At 42.5% G+C, this 20,244-nt stretch overlaps 1 long non-coding RNA gene across 1 annotated transcript in view; it reads right to left on the bottom strand.

The window, feature by feature from the left end:
* LOC106559715 overlaps positions 1 to 14,675 on the bottom strand; it is a 178,003-nt gene extending 163,328 nt beyond the window's left edge. The window contains exon 1 of the long non-coding RNA XR_005369563.1: positions 14,521 to 14,675. This is a non-coding gene — a long non-coding RNA (uncharacterized LOC106559715). The remainder of the gene's footprint in view (positions 1 to 14,520) is intronic.
* Between the last annotated feature and the right edge of the window lie 5,569 nt (positions 14,676 to 20,244).

Below are 20,244 nucleotides of genomic sequence, written 5' to 3'. Positions count from 1 at the left end.
AGTACATTACTGTGAATGTATTTTATTTTTAAAAATATTTATTTATTTATTTATTTATTTATTTATTTATTTATTTATGAGAGAAAGTGAGCGGAGAGAGAAGGAGAGGGAGAGGGAATCTGAAGCAGACTCTGCTCTGAGTGCAGAGCCCAATGCAGGGCTCCATCTCATGGTCACAAGATCATAACCTGAGTCAAATCCAAGAGTCGGATGTTTAACAGACTGAGCCACCGAGATGCCCCCATCTTTTCCTTTCCTTATGATTTTCTTAATAACATTTTCTTTTCTCTAGCTTACTTTTTGGAAGAATACAGCATATAATATATATTACATACAAAATATGTGTTAATCCACTGTTTATGTTCCAATAAGGCTTCTGGTCCACAGTAGGCTATTACTAATTAGATTTATGGGGACTCAAAAGTTATATGTGAATTTTCAACTGCACCAGGGGTCAATGCCTCAATCCTTGCATTGCTTAAGGGCCAACTATAATTTACAAATACTAGGCCACCAATAAATGGTAGTTTTTATTGTATTCCATTGTAAGGTCTTAATGATCATAAGATCATTGATTATAAACCAATTTCAGAAACTTGAACATGTGAAAAACAGAATGTAGATAGAATGGAAAGAAAGGGAAGGAAGTTCCTTCTGTGTATCTAGACAATGTACCAAGAAACATGGCATACATTATTCACTGAATTCCCTAAATAGCTATAGAAAGTGTGTGGCATTATTGTCTCCCTTCTACAGCCATGGAAACTGAAACCCAGAGAGTCATAGAGTCTGCTCAGAGTCATGCAGCTGCTAAGTGCTAGCGCACCATTTGAAATCCTCTCCAACTTCTCCTAAACCTTCATTTTGGTCCCTTCCTCAGACTGAGTATGGCTTTGGTGGGGAAGAGAGTGCACATGAGTGAAAGGGCCACGTGGCTGACCCTTCACAATCTCACTAAAAGAAGTTGGGACCTAAGTAGAGAACAGGAACATGTCTCCTCCCACCCTTTTCTTCAGGAGGAGAGGAAGTGGGAGATCAGAGCACAGGCCCATGCAGAGGGCTGGCTCCCCTGCTAATGGGGAAGGGTCTCCCAATGAAGGTCAAGCAGAAGCAGCTCTTCACCTGATGGCCCCAGAACTGGTCTCCTGGGTGCAACCAGGCTTGGCTCTGCCCCCCACGTTGTCATGGGGTCAGCAAGTGGGAAATTGTGATCTTGATGTAGAAGAAAAAGTAATACTCCTTGCTTCTCCCAATATCTGTTGTGAAATCCTGGATATCATGGAAAAACAACATTCTAGATGTGCAGGGAAAGAAGGTACACAGGATAGTAAAGGTGTGGGGAAGAGCAGAACATGAGAAATGAAGAGCAGAAGACACAGGCATCCTTACCGATGCCATTAATGACAAGGCCTATTTGGATTCCAGCAGCCAAATTAAACAGAGGATGGAGGGGATGAACCAGTTCATCAAAAGAAACAAACAAATACACAAAAACAAAACAATATAAAAAATCCTGCCATTACAGTCACATAATAATATTAAAATGATAGAGAACAAATATGCATGAGGCACTTCACTGAGCAATTCACACATATGAACCCATTTAATCCTTGTAGCAATACCTTACCTGCAAGGTAGGTGCGATCATTCTCCTCACTGTGCAGTGTGGGGGAAATCTAAGGCTCAAAAGATTAAGGAACATCTCCAAGGTCATAGATGGGAAAAGACAAAGCAAGGTCTAAATCTAAGTGTAGAAGGTTCAAGAGGTGCACTCCTGCCCAGATTGCCATACTGATCAGGAGATTTTTGGAAATTTCTATTTGAATGTCGATAAGACAATGCACTGCCAAGCAAATGCTCTGGAACTGATGTCCAGCTTGCCTCTAGGATATAAAAATTCCGATCCATTATTAAGGAGCATTTATGATCCATGGTCTGGAGAGACAGATATATTTCACACATAACCATATACAGCTTACTAAAATGTGATTTAATAATAGCTCTATGAGGTAGAGATTAGAGTCACCCTTTTACATAAAGGAAACACAAGTTCTAATTTGCTGTGGTATGGATCAGACCAAGGATTCACAGCTAGTTATATCTGGTTTCAATGCTCATTCTCTTGCCACTATGATATACCACTTGACCCATATTATGTTAAATGAGATGGCTGCTTATAGTTAAAATGGAGAGAAAAGGATAGTTTGCATCCTTTTTGTTGTTGTTCTGTGATTTGTCTGTGTACGCTTAATATTTATCTAAAAATAATTTGCTGCAAGTTTATTGGTTTTGTCTCAATACCTACTTTTACCTCTGTTAGTCTAAGTAACGTTCTGTTAGCAGCCACCTCATTTACCCACTTACACCCGACATATTTTATCCTAATAATTTCACTGAATGGCTAAGGCCAATCCAGATTATTAGAGATGATTTGGGAACGGCCAATCACCACATTGGAAAACCGGCCAATTCTCTATCCTATTTACGGCTGTCACGGCAGACCATAGACCTAGAGGCCACCTTTCTCGGATTCCCCCGCGTAACTTCGCATCTTTTGCTGCTCCATCCAGCTGCCGGCTGGTTGCAATTCGCCTTAGGCAGTCTGCTGCAATTTTCCATGTCCCAATCTTATCCCCCATTACAAAAAAAGATGAGAAATATAATGGACTGAAAAAATTCCGATAGCAAATGCCAGACATCAAATTACACAGGTAGTAATCACACAGATTAGGAAACATAGTGAATACAATATTCAAGCTGAACACAGACAATGAATTTTTCAGTATGATACAAGCTTCTTGTTAATAAAATGAAATAACAATTTTCTTCTTATTAAAGCTAAAGCAATCTCTATTTTCTAAAGGGACACATGTCACCCAGACCTCTGAGCTGAAATGATTTGAAACTCAATACACACAGGACCAAATGGACTAATAGGCATTTTGGCTGACTCTTACATTTCAGTTCATGCTGCCATTATTGTTCATTATGGAGTGGTTTGGAAGTTTAACCTAATGTTCCTGAAACCTTCTCAGAAACAAATGTATTATTCACAACATGTTGAACACAGAAAGGTACTGATGTGGGAATCAGGAGATCGGGGCTTCAGTTCTAATTTCCACTGTCAGATTCAGAGACTTTGAATAGACAGAGTGATGTACAAGGATGAAGCAGTGTGAGTCGTCTGCCCTGGGGGTAAGGACTAAGGTGGTGCATCGTCTGTAGAGAATTTCAAACAATAACAAGACTGATTAAAGTCAGCCCACTTTTTCGTTATCATGTTCCATCCACCCTGGACAAGGTCAGCAATAAAATGCTTCTCCTCCCCCTCAAATGTTTTGTGGGTCTAAGTTCTAAGCAATTGATTTTAATGAATGAATACATAAATAAATAAATAAATCACACACACACGCTTCAAATTAGCACATTTTTATTACTTACCTCTTAATAAACACTGCATTCTACATGAAAGTTAAATATGAAAACGCCCAGTTATACAGTCGGGTCCAACACACATGGATTCAACAACATGCTAGCATTTGCTCCTGGAATATGTGTACTATTTGTCATCACTTACAGTGTTTGTTTTTGCTGTTTTGAGATTTTACGTTTATTCATGAGAGACACAGAAGAGAGAGGCAGAGACATAAGCAGAGGGAGAAGGTTCCCTGCAGGGAGCCCGATACAGGATTCGATCTCAGGACCCCAAGATCATGACCTGAGCCAAAGGCAGATGCTCAACCTTTCACTGAGCCACTCAAGTGCCCCCACTTAGAGTATTTGTAATATTTGTAATGATTTAGACTTGTAATGATCTGAGCTCAGTCTGTATCTCTAGCTCCACGATACTATAAACTCCTAAACAGAGGTTTGGAATAAACAACAATAGCAAGTGAGTTTGAAGACAACAAACAGAACTTGATTACTTCAGTTCTGTCATTCTAGGTGATTACTTGGAGTTTTTATTTGTTTAAAATGTGTGAAACAGTATGCGTTGTGAAGTGTAAAACTTTTGTTCGGTAAGTTTGGTTTAAGCGTAACAGATTTCACTGAATTTGAATCGTATTTTTTCAACTGAAATTTATCCTTCTAAAATTTATCATTGTTTTTACAACTAAAGAAAAAAGAAACCACAAAGTAATGATTATTGATTATCCCTGTTTATTACAGAAAGTAATTTTGTTATATAGAGGACGAGGTGTTAAAAGTGGCCTCTGCTATGGGTGTCATATATGCTCCGTACACAGGGAGCCTGTGAATCCCCCAGTATAGGGTTGATTTCTTAGATTAGAAGCAACATTTCCCAAGGATCAGGGATCTGTGGATCACTAATTCACTAATTTATTTATGAATAAATTTCATAATCATTATTTAGTTGATTTTTCTTTACTTGTAAAACAGTTACAAATTTTGAAGGGATAAATTTCGACTGAAAAATGTGACTCAGATTCAGCCCAGTAGATGTGGGAAGTACTTCCTTCCCCTACTCCCTCTTGAGGATTAAGAATGGGAGTTACTATATTCAAAGCTCTGAGAAATCCCGCGGTCAAAGGAAACAAAAACATCTTTAACCTAGTCCATCCCGATGGTGTTCTGTCTTTGGTTTTTTTATTTTGGGGTAGGGGTTGGTGAAGGCTGGGGTGCGGGGTTGTGGAGAGCGATCAGTAATGTTTAGGAGATGGAAATATCTATCAACGTACAGAGCTGCAGAATTCACTTTGGGCCTGACCAGTGGTTCTCAGACGTGGCTGCACCTTAGAGTCCCCCCCCCCGCACCCACCCTCCGAGAGCTCTTTCCAATCTCACGACCAGGCTGCACCCCAAACCAACTGGATCAGAATCTCAGGGAGTGGGGGGTCAGGAGCGAGCAGCAGACCCAGTATCAGTGTTTTGAAAACTGCCTGGTGCTGCTACTCCATGGGAAAGTCTGAGAACCCATGGGTTTGATCACCTTGGGGTGTTTCTCGGGTCTTGAATTGTTAAGTAAAGCTCTCTGATTTTCACCCCCTTCAGTGCTCCAGTCCCGTTGGCAGACTGGCGGTAGGAAGCAGGATGAAGGGGTGACGTGACCTTTCGGCTTCAGTCAGGAAAGGGATGGGATCACGATTTCTACCTCCCAGCCCACCTCAGTGGTCTGAACTGGCAAGGCTGTCTGGAGCCTGTCAGGAAGAGGATGCCATTAATAATAATAAAAAACAAATGGCTCCTTTAGCCAAAAACCCCCCAGAAGTTGAAAAATGGGATATTTGTGCACTAAGATGGTGCCCAGATGCCTTGAGTTGTGAGAAGTGCAGGGAAAGAGGAGGGTGCAGCTGGTTTCCCCATTCCTGGGCTGATTTGCCTATTAACCTCCTGGAATTTTGAGCAGCGGTTCGTTTAGCTTGCTTTCCACAACAGCCCCGCACGGGCTCTGCCTTTGGGACACAGTGTGCGAGGGTTTTCATTAAAAAGTTAACATTAGCCACAGAGTTCAGAGCTCCCTCAATATCTCCTTGAAAAGAGAAAAACAGCTCAGTTTCAATGAAGCAAATGTTGTGGTAAGATAACTGCTAACATTTTTTTGAAAGCCACTGTAATTATTCAAAAAAACCAATCCCCCCCCACCACCACCACCCCGTCCCACCCCTCACTCCCAGGTCTTTCTTTTTGCCAAGGATCTGCTCCTGCTGTCCTCATTTGGCAAAACTCCCAGGGCCATTTTTCCCTTTCACAACCCTATGGGCAGCACCAGCACTGCCACCAGTGGGTGACCTGCAAGCTTTACCGGTAGGCAGAGTCAGGTCCAGTGTCCTCAAGAATACCCCTGCCCATGAGTTCCAAACTTCACAACCTGTCCCCAAGCTGGGCTGCTGGGTTTTGACAAGCAGGTGTAGGAAGTAGAGACCTGAATGGGGAGGCCATAGAGTTGCCCCTGGAAGTCTCCAGTGTTCTTGCATCACTTTATTCCATGGTAAGAGTCACATTTCAGGACAAGGCCATGGCAACAGGCAGCACGAAGTCAAATGGAGATACGCTTCCACCCTAAACATGCCTGCTGAGTGTAGAAAAGCAAGCGTTGCCTCCTGCATCCCTGCTTGTTGGGTACACACTGGTGCCCAACACAGGTAGTTCTCCTTGGTTTTCTTATCTGTGAAAAGGGAATAAAAGAGCACCTCTGGAGATCATTTCAACTGAGGATCAAATGAGATGAATGCAGGTAAATCACCTGAACAGAGTATGGCACAAGTGTCACTCTTTTTTTTTTTTTTTTGAAGATTTTATATATTTATTCATGAGAGACAGAGAGAGAGGCAGAGACACAAGCAGAGGGAGAAACTGGCTCCCTACGGGGAGCCCAATATGGGACTCCATCCCGGGACCCCGAGATCATGCCCTGAGCTGAAGGCAGATGCTCAACCACTGAGCCACCCAAGTGCCCCACAAGTGTCACCCTTAATCTGAGTTGAAATTCTGACTCCTTACTAGCTGTGCAACACTGAATACGTTACTTGGGCACTAGAGCCCCAGCTTCCTTATTTGTAAAACAGGAATACCATTAATTTCTAACTCCAAGTTGTTAAGGATTTCATGATGTATTGCATTTAAATTGCTCAGCAAACTTTTGGCACGAAGTAAATGCTCAAGGACTGCTAGCTAAGAAAAGCAGAAAAGTATTTCTGTGTTTGGTGAAGGACAGCTTGGCCCGTATTTTCCAAATCTGAAACTTAATAGACTGAGGCTCATTGACTCTGGTGAAAAGGAACACATTGCACATTTTAAAACTTGACCAGAGCTGGACCCTCTTTTGCTATAGCAATTCTGAAATTGACTATTAACGATCACACAAAAGCATTGGCAGAGATGTTATATTTACACTGATAAAACAAAACAAAACAAAACAAAAGCCATGTTATTATGAAACCTTAAAGAAAGGCCTTACCTCTGAACTACAAAAGGATGAATTTGGAGATGATCAAAGGTGATCTGATTCAGATTTAAACTGCAAAAATTTCTGCAGATTTACCATATGCTATCACTCTTTTTTTATTCTTTTAAGATCTGCGCATTTTTGGTAACTTTAGGGAAAAGATAACAGGATTTTTTTTTTTAGCTTTATTGAGATAGGGTTTGTATATAGAAAACTGCACATAATTCATGTAAACAATTTTGTGTAATTGGATATATTTGTCCACTCATGTTACCGTTATCACAGTCCCAGTACTAAATATATAAGGGACCAGGATTTTTTGAAGACCATAGCAAACTTAAGTGGAACAAAATACCCACAGATGCTCCACACACCTGATTTCATTTCCAATCTCATCTTTTTCATCCAGTAATATAGAAATTGATAATTCGCAATAAATGAGAAAGGTCAGAGGGGGCCCATGACTATTGTCTTCACCACTATTTTCTAGATGTCCTTCCTTCTACTTAAACCAATCCAAATCTCACTAATAGCACAGCTCAAGTCGGTCGGAAAAGGATGAGGACAGGTTAAGCCATCTGAAAATTCTAATATTTAGCCATTTTAAACAAAACAACTACATACAGCCAGATTTCCTACTAAACTCAAATGTAAGCAATGATTTACTCACATTTTCCTAAGCTCTCAAAAAAAAAATTTTTTTTTTTTTTTTTTTTTAAGAATCAAGAGGAAAGAAACCTACATCTTTTTGGAATCCAGCAAAGCAAGGCAGAGTTTGAGGAGATAGGACTCAAGTCCTGTTTCATATTTATTTTAAACAACTTGCCGTCTGGTAACATTTTTCTGTTCTATTTTTAATAGCTATAAAGTTTCTATCACATTCAGTAATTATCTTCGATCTCAAAAGGAGAAAGGAAATTCCATAATAAGAACTACATGAAACACTGAGTGTACAGGTGCCAGAAAATATTGTTTTGTTTAGTGGAGATGAGATCGTAAAAATATGGCTCTTTATAATGCATGTTCTCAAGTTTATTTATAGACACTGTGACACCCACTCTTAAACTCCTTATTTAATCACTAACAGAAACATTATTTCGAAAGGGAATAAGGGTGGTGAAAATATATTTTTAAATGGTATATTCTCTAGAGCAGTCTCATTTTTTCTTACTATTATCAGCTGCAACTACCCAGAAAAAAAAAAAAGCAGGAGGCAATTTAAGCCACAACAAACAAAAGCGTTTTAAATTTCTCAGGGGCAAGCTGCACTCCATCTTGAAGGAAATTGGAAGGGATATCAGAGAGAATTTATTGTCTGATGACCACCCCTAGTTATTTAAGTGAAAGCTGTAAGGGAAAAATACAGCAGCAGTTAAGAGATCTGATATAAACTTTCTTTAAGGGCGGGCAACACGTTGAGAGATTTTAAGATTTCATGAATTTTCTGCTTTGGGACCATGGAGATACCTCTGCAGATGTTAATATATCGTTAGCATTTTTGTGTGTGGTATAATTGCATCTTAAGCAATTATACCAGGTTATTATGATTACTTTTGAAAGGGCAAAATAATGACCTCACTGATAGTGAATGCCATTCAGTGCAGTTAAGAGTAAAAACGTCTACCACCTTGACCACTCACAGCGGTGTCATTAATAGTTACTTTTTTCCCACTTATGGATAATGTGCATTAACTGGACATTAGAAAAGTAAATAGTGCATTTCTGACTACTAGAAAGTATTTCCCTAAACGAAAAAAATTATAGAACACAAAATGATACACCATACTAAAGTACCTACAAAGATTATCCTTTCTTTGTGGGTATGAGCCTCACTTCTTAAAGGCTCCTTCATTATCTAATAGAGAGCTCGTTAATAAATGCAGTAGAGTTAACCATCTATCTATATTTTTTAATCTCAATATCTTATGTTCTCCGTGGGAGGTAGGTTTACAAGGGTTTATTCCAGAAAAGACACTGGGATAATGGTTTTTGATGCAGAATATTAACAGTGGAAAAGTTTTATCTACTTACCATGAAATGAAAGGCATTTTTCAGGATACCCAGTCACTTTTAATGAAGGGGAGTGGGATATGGAGAGAACAAAAAAGAGAAGAATTTTTGTATATATTCCTCATAGACTCACTTTGGATTTTTCAGCTCAGTCGGTGAAGCAAATGAGGCAAGCATATCCCTGTGTTTAATTTTTTTACTGATCGAGACAATGAGTACAAGTAGCCCACCAAGGCCACCCCTCATTTCCATGGAAAGCCTGGCAGCTGCCGAACTTCTGATTAGAGTAAGATCCACTGTAGAACCCCAGACTGGCAAGTCACAGAGGCCGACGGCCCTATACCCTGTTAAGGCATTGGGTTTTCTTCTGCTGACCCATGACATGGGTAAATAACGATAACCTTCACCAAGAAATACAAACTGCTCCCAGGGCGACACTGGGGGGCTCTGGCAGAGAGCAAGTGTCCCACTGGCATGAGTTGTGCTCATCATGACTGTGAAGAGCGTCAGTTAAAAGCAGTAGACAAGGAATTCTGGAAACCTGATTGCTGATTATCAGTTATCAGACTGCAGAGCACGGCTGGGAAAACCCCCACACAAAATCTCTTTGTTATCCAATTCAGATGAGTGGTTTTCTCAGCTTTGTTTCCATTAAACATTTACAAAGAGATTATCCCAAGTTTTGCTTATTTAGTTGTTTTTGTTTTCTGGCTTAATGTGCAACACATTACCTAATAAAAATCACACCACATTAAACAGGCTGTGTTGAGTATACTGCAGTTAGTGCGACTTTACTGTGTTATTCTAAGTGTCTGTTCTCTGAATTCCCTTGGAATTTATGCTGTTAACTCCCACGAATATGAACAGACCTCCCAAGCCCGCAGTTACACATGCTGTATATTTATTAGGAGGCAACTTAACTTCTAGACGCTGCACAGAGGGCTGTATTTTGTCCCTGAACACTTGAGTTCCTGAACATACTTGTTTGAAAATGTCTCTTAAAATATATGGGTTAGCTGGACAGACGAAAAATTTTGTGTAATCAGAGAGAATGTTTAGAAACATTGTTTGGGGAGGGAAATAATGCTTTAGTGCTGCTTCCAAGAGAATAAACAGTGCAATGCCCCTTCTCTGGGGCCATGGGTATGCCGGGTATTGCTAATAAAACAAAGGAGAGGCAAGATCCTCAGGAAACAGTGGTACAAAAACATCAAATATTTAACCATTTGGCCTGGAAACATGTATGAGGACCCAAATCAGGTCCTTTCACTAATATGACGAATACTAAGATACCCCTTCAAAGGCCTTTCAGGGGGAAAGATAAGGCTACAATCAAAAAGAAAAATCTCTTGAAGTTTGTGGCTATGTATCTGAAGAGAAAGCTTTCATTTTATCAGTAAAGTTTTCATCTGATTTTAAAAGATTAGAGTTCATTTTATACTTGGTCTGAGGGGGGTAACTTTCCCCGTTTACTCTATAAAATATTTGTTTGGTATTGTCGCTTATGCTCCAACATTATAATCTTGTTGTATATGACACTCCATTTCCAATAAGAGAGAATTCACCCCAAACTGTGGTGGGGTTTAAATTTGTAACAATTGCTTCAGAGCAGTTCTGAAACATTAGCTGAATGTTGTTGAAAACAGTTTAATTTTTTTAAGTTCTTGATTTATTCTGATCTGTATGACTTCATAAAATCTAGTCGTGAAAAATCATGGATCCTGATAAAATCATAGATCAGAAAATATGTGCATATTATGCTTTTCTGAACTTGCATTTCACCCAAGCCCATCAAACCCTGGGAAAGGGTGTGGAATCACTGATGAAGTAGTGCCACTAACTGGAAACTTTCAGAATGGCAGCTATAAGTTCCTTTCCCTCAGAAAGATGTGAGCTCTACACACAAACGTCATTCTTAGGGAAAAAGAAAAAGAAAAAAAAAAAAAAAACCTGTTAGGTCTACCTAAGTGTCCTAATACTGTCCTAAATACTCAGTGTAACATTTAACCCTTTTCCTGTACTATTGTCTCTACCTAGAAAAGAGAGATTCACTCCACATTGGAGAGGATGCTTTCCTAGACCTCTGAAGAATGAATGACCCCTCGTAAATACAGAGGGGTATGGCATGAAGAAAAGCTGAACTCCAACATTGTAGACTTGCAACTTAGGCATATATATGGTTAGTGCACATGTGTGCATTCCAGGACGTTAAAATTCCTCATCTGTAAAATGAGGGTAATATGGGTATCTGCTTCGCAGAAAAATTGGAGAATAAAAGGAGATAATGCCTATAAAGTGCTGAGCACAGTGCCTGGCACATACTATCAATGAATAACGGGAGGCATTATTAAAAACAGCTACTTAACTTCTTTTAAAACATCTGAATTCACATGCATAGTGTTGGCAAAGACTGCAAGACAACGTCAGATCCAGCTCCTGTCCCACAAAGAAAGCTTCCCCACTTTTCCTTAAAATCATGAGAAAATAGGGATCTTAGTAAGGTAAACCCCTGGCCAGGTTCTCCACCTGCTGCAGTCTGGCCTCAGTCTCCCCATCCAGCACCACGGACCTCCACCTAACCTGCCACCTCAAGCTGCTAGCTTTCCTTCCAGCCTCCCAGCAGGCCATCTGCCCCCACCTGTGTCGGGTTTCCTCTTCATTCCATCTTGCTCTGTTTATTGAAGGCCCACTTTTCTTGGAGACTTAGGTTTCACCCTTTCTGTGACTCTATCACCCCCTCCCTTGCCCACCACCCATTCATCCCACACCAGGGAAGTGTTAGTACTGGTGGTTTTTCCTCCCCACCCCCCCAGCCCCGTTTTAACTTGCTTTTGCAGAGCTGCAAATTCCTGACCAGCAAGCACAAGATGCTAACCATCACAGCACCCCCCCAAAAGTCGCTGGCTTGCTTCTTTTCATGATTATTCATCACAGCGATGAAAATGCAGTTTCATACCTGCAGCTGTACAACTAAGATGATCTGCCAAAACTTTGACCCAAATTGACCATGGAGATGAAACCAAAATCCCTGACCAAAATGAATAAAGAACAACTGTTCACATTAGCAAACATGGGGGCTTAGCTCCTTGGGCCACAGCACCAGGAAGACAAGAGCAGATTTTTTGTTTTGTTTTATTATGGAGATAATAAGAGGAAAGTAACATCTCTTCTCTATGTAGAACCTTTCCTTCCCCAAGCAGCCCCTTGTGTGAGGACCTATTGGTGCGTCCTTATTCAGCCTGCCAGCATCTCTCTGAGCAGGGAGAGAAGGCACCTGGAGGCAGGTGGGGACTCTCAGCACAGGGGAAGGTTGTGCTGGTGCCAGGAGGCTCCGAGTTGGAGTCTTGCTTCTACTACTTCCTAGCTGTGTGACCCAGTGAGTTTACCTCTGTTTACCTCTCAGACAGTCACTTTCCTCCTCTCTGAGATGGTCCCAATAATCCTGCACAGGGTCGTGCCAGGAGTAGTTGATTTTCATGGTGCCATAGCACACATGCTAAGAGCCAAACAAGTGTGCCAGAAGAGAACACGGGTGTGCGGAGGTTCCTCCCACTGCATCTTTGGCCATCATTTCAGAATTCCCTAGCATTCTTTTTAAATCCGAAGGTTTAAATGCAACTTTATCCCAACATCACCAGCAGAGGTCACTCAATGACAGACTGAATCCTCCCTGACCCCGGGCCTGATGTCTTAAAGTGAAGGGCTGCAATGGTAGCATTAAAATAGTGTTTACATTTTATGGGAATGCGTGGTGTTCATGTCATTATTCCGTATTGTTCATTAAGAGCTACACTGCAGCAATTTGATCAACGTTCTGTTTACAGAGTTTTCTTCACTTAAATTCGATGTGCAGAGGCCCAGCTGAACACCCTCTGGCTAGAGAAATAGAAGGATGCGGTGTGTAGAAGAGGGACCCGGTAATGACATCACGTTTTCAGTGACGTAGAAGAAAGAGCCTACACCGATGATCACAGCAGGCAGAGAGAGAGCTGCACCTGCATCTGCTTAAGCAGCGAAGGGTGACTAATGCGAGAGAAGTGATGGTCTCAGAGAGACTCAGGTGCGTTTCAATGCTTCTGTGGTCTGGAGATATTAGGAAAGGAAACCAGGAAGCCTCAGTCCCTCAACAAGCCCAATGTGGTCGCAGTACTAACAATAATTCTGTGTGAGTAGACTTAAGGCCCCTTAAAATGAAACACAGAAATGGTACAAATGCCACACTTTGTGGTTTGGGTTTCCTACTGATAAATAAGAGACACATCTTATAAATGCTTCACAGTTTAAAAAAAAAAAAAGCTTTCATATCCATTATGGTATGGCACCTCCAAAGTAATTCCAGGAGTGCCCATATCACAAACCCTTCTTCAGGGCATGTGCCATGTCTTATGATGTTTTTAATCTGCCCCGGGTCTTTAAACGTGACAGGAATTCTGTACATATTTGTTGAATGAGTGATCAAAACAGATCAAAGCAGAACATCAATCGCTTATTGATTATTATTTATGCATTAAATTTATTATACGTATTTATCAGCTCATTTGGCCTACATTCTAAGTGGGCTTAAGTCCAATATCTGAATGGGCTATGGTCTTAGGTACTCATCAAAATTGGTGAAATCCAGCATTCATGTTGCAACCTCCCTCAGTGAAATCTTTGAAACACTAAAAATCTTGTGATGGCTTTGATGGCTAGGAGGCTGACGATTCTGTATCAGCTGGATGTCAGGGTTTCTACAGAATGAGCCACAGGCCACAGCTCATGGATGGCCCTCTCTGTGTAGAGGTGGGGACAGGCAGGAGATGTCCTCTCCACTGTGGCACTCCAAATAAATAGAGCCGACCAATCAAATCAATGATGTGGCAGCTCTGAACAGAGTGGCTACGGAGGTAGCTGAAATTGAGCAAGTAAAAAGATCACTGGGGTTAAAGCAAGGTTTTAAAACAGATTCTAAAAGTCATACCCAAAAAGGGCAAGGCATTCCTGGTGAAGTATAGAGGAATGAATAGGAACAGTGTTGAGAACGGTCACATTGCCTGAAGGGTAACCCAACAAATTTGCTCGAGGAGCAGAGATGGAGATTACTTGTTCGATAGGTGGTGATTTAAATATAATCATTGGGAGGTTTGGACTTAACACAGGAAATCACTGAGTTAGGAAGCATAGTCCTCAAGGTTTTATTCATTTTTGTATGATCAGCGTTCAGTTGATCATATTCATTTGAATTGTATTGGACAATCGGGCAATTCTAATGGTTAGAAATATCTTCCTTTAGGTAGTTTCAAATTTTGGCTCCTTTTAGCTTCTACCTGCTGAGGATTACTCAGAACAACTATAATCTGTCTTCTAAGTGGCAGTCTTTCAAAAGCTCAAACACTGGTCCCTGCCTCACTCTCATCTTCTGTAGAATAAATCCCCCAAATTCTTTAATATATCCATGTGCCATGCTGCCAACCCTTCGCCATGCTAGCTCTTGCCATTTGGCCAATGGCCCCCTTTAAATACAAAAACATCCAAAACCAGGGCCCCTAATGAAGCCAAGCCTCATCTCATGAGCATTTCATGACTAACCAGCAAATTCGTCACCTCTCAGCAGCAGAATTTACCTGTCTCTCTGGTCTCCCTGTGATGAGATCTGGATTTGCAGCCCATTTCCTTTGCAGAATTCCAAATGCACCAACCACATAATCCATTTTCACCACATTCTCATAAGGAAGTGTTTGCTGCCATTTTCACAGATGAGCGGGGATGGAATAGAGCAGAAACTGGAGAAAAATGAAACAAAAATGTGGAAAATAATTTACCTGGCTGACACTGCTAGCCAGTGGCCAAGGAATTAATGACATACAGTCCTCCCAATTTCTTCCTCAGAAGGATTTCTTTCTCCCTTACAGGAGACCACACTGCTTGTGAAGATAGTCTAGCAACTGGGAATCAGAGGGAGAGAGCCTGACCTCCTGGGGCGGACTTGGCCTTCCTCTCAGTGCAGGGATCTCTCCACTCACCCAGCAACCACCTAGTACCCGCCTCCCAGCTGGGTCAGAGAGAGAACACCACAGCAAGGGAGATCTGGCCACCAGGTGTTTGTTTTATTTGCCAATTCCCTTTCAGCAGCAGCCAGGATGTGAGCTATGCCCTTGATGGGCATAAATGGATACGGTACATGCTATCATTCATTAGAGTAGGAAGAGGCAGCTTGTGCCTTGGGCATGGTGGGGGTTTGTCCAATGAGGGAGGATAAGGACTGTGAGCAATGAGAGGGGGCCTGAAGCTCAGACCAGACAGAGGCCAAACACCTGGCAGCGTTAGTCCACCGCCAATAATTTGATTCCAGTGTAGTCTATATAGTTCGCATCAAACTTAGGGGGCTGGGAAATGGTTCGGTTAAGAATCATGGCAGCTCACACACCAACATTATCACCAATCTCTCTCTCTCTCTCTCTCTTCTCTTTTTCTCTGTCTCTCTCACACACCCCTACATCACACACACACTTTCTCTTCTCTCTCTTCTTTTTCTCTCTCTCTCCTTTTCGCACACCTCTACACCACACACACACAAACACACACACACACACACACACACACACTACACTCAATGAACCTTCCTCCTAGGAAGAAAATTGCAGTTGTCAATCTCATAGCAGCCTCCCATCCCAGAGGAACAGCACCACCCAGGAAGAATAGATGCCTTAGCAGCGGCACCATCACCACTATGGCGCCTGGATGAGTGGCCACTGTCCTCATGGCTTCTGGTGTCTGAGTGCCTCGCCTGAACCCTGAGCCTGTCAGCCACCTTTCCTAGATAATGAAGTACAGACTGCAAAGTGGGGATTTTCTAACAGAGAAGCTGAGAAAGTGGAGCTGGCTCTCAGCTGGAACTTATCCCTTGGCCTCCCCAGCCTGGCCCTCCCCGCTCCCCCAGTCACTCCCCGCTCTCTCTCAGGACAGCTTGCATTTTAGCTGAAGGTAATGAAAGAAAGTTGGCCCCAAAGGTGTCTCTGGGTGTCTCTGCCCAGAACTAGAGAGAAGTTTTGGCAGAACTTCCAAAGTACGAGCAAACTCCTAACGGGGTTCGGCAGATCACAAACAATTAGGCGACTGCGCTCCATAATCAGCCCATGGGGACGGGGAGGCCATGAGCCTGCCAGATTTCTGGTAAAATGTTGCTTTAGTTGGAACTAGGGTGCTTTTCCTTCAGCGTCCCCGGGCCTGAAGGAGGTTGGAAGGAACGCCAGGACCGCTTATTCTGGGTAAATGTGACATGTCAGTGTTTGCAGAGGAACTTCAAGCTGGCAGCCAGATAAGTCTAGAAGGTCTCATAAACCCGCATGGGCTGTCTTTTGGAAGAGAGGTTCACTCACGCTTGTAGAAAGAGAAGCCCTTTTCTGTTTGTTCCAAATGTATAGAAGCTGTGAGGCCTGATGGTTGAGCAGCTCTCCTACCATGAGGGAGAAGTGAGTGTGATGCTTTGTGGGCCTGTTGCCTGCCTCCAAATCACTGGGAATCAAGTCACAAATGGAGTGGTTTCTTCTGACTTAAGGCCATGGGAATGATCCATGGCTTCCAAGAGGGCTCGTTCCCAGCAGGGTGGAGTTGGGGGGAGGCTGTCAGCCATCTGTGAGGCAGGGTGTGCCTCAGCTGGGCTTCTCCGAGGGGCAGCCCCGCACAGGGCCCCAGAGACAAGAGCATGAAGGCCCACCTGGGTACCCTGGAATGGGGCTTGCCCTCAGCCGCCTGAGCTGTGTGCACGCACCCAGGTCTGCTGCGCAGATGTGAAAGCAACTGGATTTGCCCAGCAAGCCACAGTCGCTCCCCACACTCCCCAGACAGTGAGGAATACGGGGCTCTGGTGCTTCTCCATCCCTCATCCCCAAGTCAGACAGCAGGCAGGCTGCCCCCTTGTGGAATACAAACACTGACAAAGATGGAAGCAGTGATTCAGCTAATGGGGAGATGCTTCCAAAATGGGCTACAAGTCAGTTTACAAAAATGGAAAAGGAAAAAAAAAATCTATTAGGTTGCAATCTCTTTTTTGGGGAATGTGTTTCTAAAGGGAGTTTACATGCCATGGAAACAAATCCCTGAAGCCCAGTTTCAGCTTATTAGTGCTAAATTGGCCACAGCAAATGAGCACTACAATTGTCAGTGACCTGAGGTTTTATAAGCACACTGGGACTGTTTGCAGAGATTTTACATGCGCCCTGCAGAGCAGCAGAGGGGAAGCGATGCAACCCACTATTCCATTTCCAGAGCCCAGAATAGCAGTGAAGCCTCCCTGTTGTGCGGCTTCCTGCAGGGATCTCCTGGAGCTAGGACCATCCTTGAGATCTTTGCCCTCCAGCTTAGCTTTACTAAAAAGGGCAAGAACAGGAAGTAAAAGGCACAGTTAAAAAGTTCTCCTAGGGGAAGGAGCCTTCATCTCTAATGGATTAAGATGGATTTGAAAGGGTCCTCTCCTGGCAGAGAAGTAGTGAGGGTGGCCTATGAAAATCAGTAAGAAGCTAAAATAGATAGTGCCCACCTCCTGGCCCTGCAGGGAAACTGGCGAGGGCGCGGGGACACTGGTGAAGTGGACACAGAAATCTCCTCTTGCCATAAGTACACAGCTCTGATAGGGAGCTAGATCCAGATCTGCCTTATTTTATTTTATTTTATTTTATTTTATTTTATTTTATTTTCTGCCTTATTTTATTATTTTCTATCTTCTCTCACTAAGCTTCATCCTTCATGGAGGTCACATGCTGGGGACAGATAAAAAATATACGTAGACATGAACAAAATAATTAAAATTCTGATCAGTTCACTGAAGGAAATAAGTAGGCAGCTGAAAAGGAGAGGAAAATGGGAGCTCATGTCAGAAGGAAGAGTGGTGAGAAGAGCCTGGGTGGAGGGTGTCTCAGTGAAGCTCTCAGAATGAGAATGGGATCTCTGAGAGAAGTAGGGCCACGGGGGCTTTGCAGGCAGAGAAGCCCTGAGCACCAAATCTGTGAGCCAGGAGGGAGCTGGGATGCCGCTAGCAGTGAAAGAAAGCCAATGAGTGAAGAAGAGAGGCAGGATATTCAATTGTATGGGTGGACAGGGGCTCGAACATGCAGAGCCCTATTCCAGGGTTTACATTTTATTTTTAAAATTTTCCTTTCTTGAAATTCTTTTTCTCCACATCTGTAAAATAATAATCCCATCAGAGCAGTGCTTTTCCAAGCACTTCGGCAAAGCCTGGCTTCCTTTGCCGGCTCATCTTCTTACATGCATGCACACATACCACACAGAGCTCATCTTCCCACATGCATACACACACACATACACACAAAAGTCATCTTCCTACATACATACACACATACATATACATACATGCACACACACATACACACACTCTCAGGCTTCCTCTGGGCTGGATTCTTGGCCACTTGCTCTTTTCCCCCTCTCTCTCTGACCCACTTTTGTGGTATCCTGCAGTATAACATACCCCTATGTTAGTGACTTTCAATTCTGTCCAAACTCCTGTATTTCATTAATTGATTAATTAGTTCGGTGAACATTTATAAACACTTACTACGTGCCAAAGATTCTGTAAACTTCTGGGAATATAAAAAAAATTAAATAAAGCCCTTTCGTTGCCCTCTTAGACCTCCACTTGGGGATTAAACATTAAGGGCATCTGCAAGCATAGAAAGTAGAGAGGAGTATGTCATCCATCATAGAGGTTTAATGAGATGACGTTTGAGCTGGGTCCCCGGGGAAGAGTAGGAGATTTCCATTGAGAAGAAGGGATTGTGGGTGAAATACCAAGACAAAGAAACTGCATGTACAAGGCATAGAAGAACAAGGCATAGAAGAGGAAATGGTTATTAAGGGACCAGGAGTAACTCTTCGCATCCTCCCTGCTGGCCCCCAACCTGTCAGACAGGTGTGTCAGGGTCTCAAGAGGAACCATGAAACACCGCTGCCATGATGGCGAGCACCCAGTTTGTAAAGAAGATGTTCGGGCAGCTGGAAAGCAGTGTCTACATGAGAAAAGTGAAAAGGCTGTGAGTTTGAGCCTGGAGGAGTACCAGTGATCCCATGAGAGTTTATCAGGACAGATAAAGCACAAATGAGCAAAACTGATATATTAGAGTCATGAATTGGATGGACATCCTGCTTTTGGTAGTTAGCACTTTCCTAGAATCTCCTGGATCCGGTATGAGACTTTTGATATGAAGGGGACTGAAATATGGGGAGAATCCATCTAACACGTGATTATACAATTGGGAAATAGCACTTGTGGGGAAATAATAACAAAACTGGCAGTGTACAGTTTGGAGAAGATGGGAGAATGATTATATGACCACACTATACAAAAGCCTTTACTATGAAAAAAGAAGGCCTTTTTAAAAACATGCCTATGCTTGTATCCCTGACATAATTTATGGGTGGATTTGCCTGAAGCATGTTGAAAAGGACCAAGTGACCCTTTCTCAAGGAAGAATTTTTATTCCTTGGTTGGAGAGGTCAAACTGTCAATGAACATCCAGAATTGGTCATTTTTGCCCATGGTAGACACTTCAGATTCTCTTGCGACAAATATTTTTTACCTAAATCCTGTTTACACCTGCTCACACCCTCTTCCTTAATTCCCAATTAAAGAGAAGATGGAATTGCCAAATGGACTCCGTTCCCTCTTGCTTTCCCACTCTATTTCAGACTGAGTCAACCAAATAGCTCATTATCTTCATCTGCTGTTTGCTAGTAGCATCAAAGTCTTTTTTCCTGTTACTCCTAATAAAGCTCTGTTTATTTGTGCCTTAATTGCTAAGCCCTTATTGCCACAAGAGACAGAATTCTTGTGCAAATTATATTGTATAAATTTGTTCAATAAATAAAATTCAAGTGTTACCATGCCTTTCTGATGGAGGTTTGAGGAAGTCCAGAAGCTGAGGGCAAATGAATTATTTGCCCAGGGAGTCACTAAGAAAGAGTTCATTGTTGGATAGAAGATAGAACGCATCTATCCCTAGAACATGGAGAAATTTGAGGCCCTGTCCGAGGGGATCCAAATAACATTAAGAATCTGGGCTACAGACTAAGAGGAGTTCTTTGTATCTTTCTTTGCATACAACCACACCCCTCCCCTTTCATTCTACCCCCCCTTCACATTTCCCTGGAGGCTGCCCTCTAACAGCTTGTGTATTGGCAGAGGGCCGGCTGCCCGCCTCCCTCAACCAGAGGGCAGCCCTGACCATGATCACACCACATGCTTAGTGAATCTGAATCGGGACTCTTGCCTGAGCCAAGACTGTCAGAGTGCCAAGCACTGCAGGAAACACCAGATTCCAAGTACCATCTTGTAG

Source organism: Canis lupus, chromosome 14 (genome assembly GCF_011100685.1).
Source record: "Canis lupus familiaris isolate Mischka breed German Shepherd chromosome 14, alternate assembly UU_Cfam_GSD_1.0, whole genome shotgun sequence".
Taxonomy (NCBI): Eukaryota; Metazoa; Chordata; class Mammalia; order Carnivora; family Canidae; genus Canis; species Canis lupus.
This window is presented reverse-complemented; position numbering and strand designations above follow the sequence as displayed.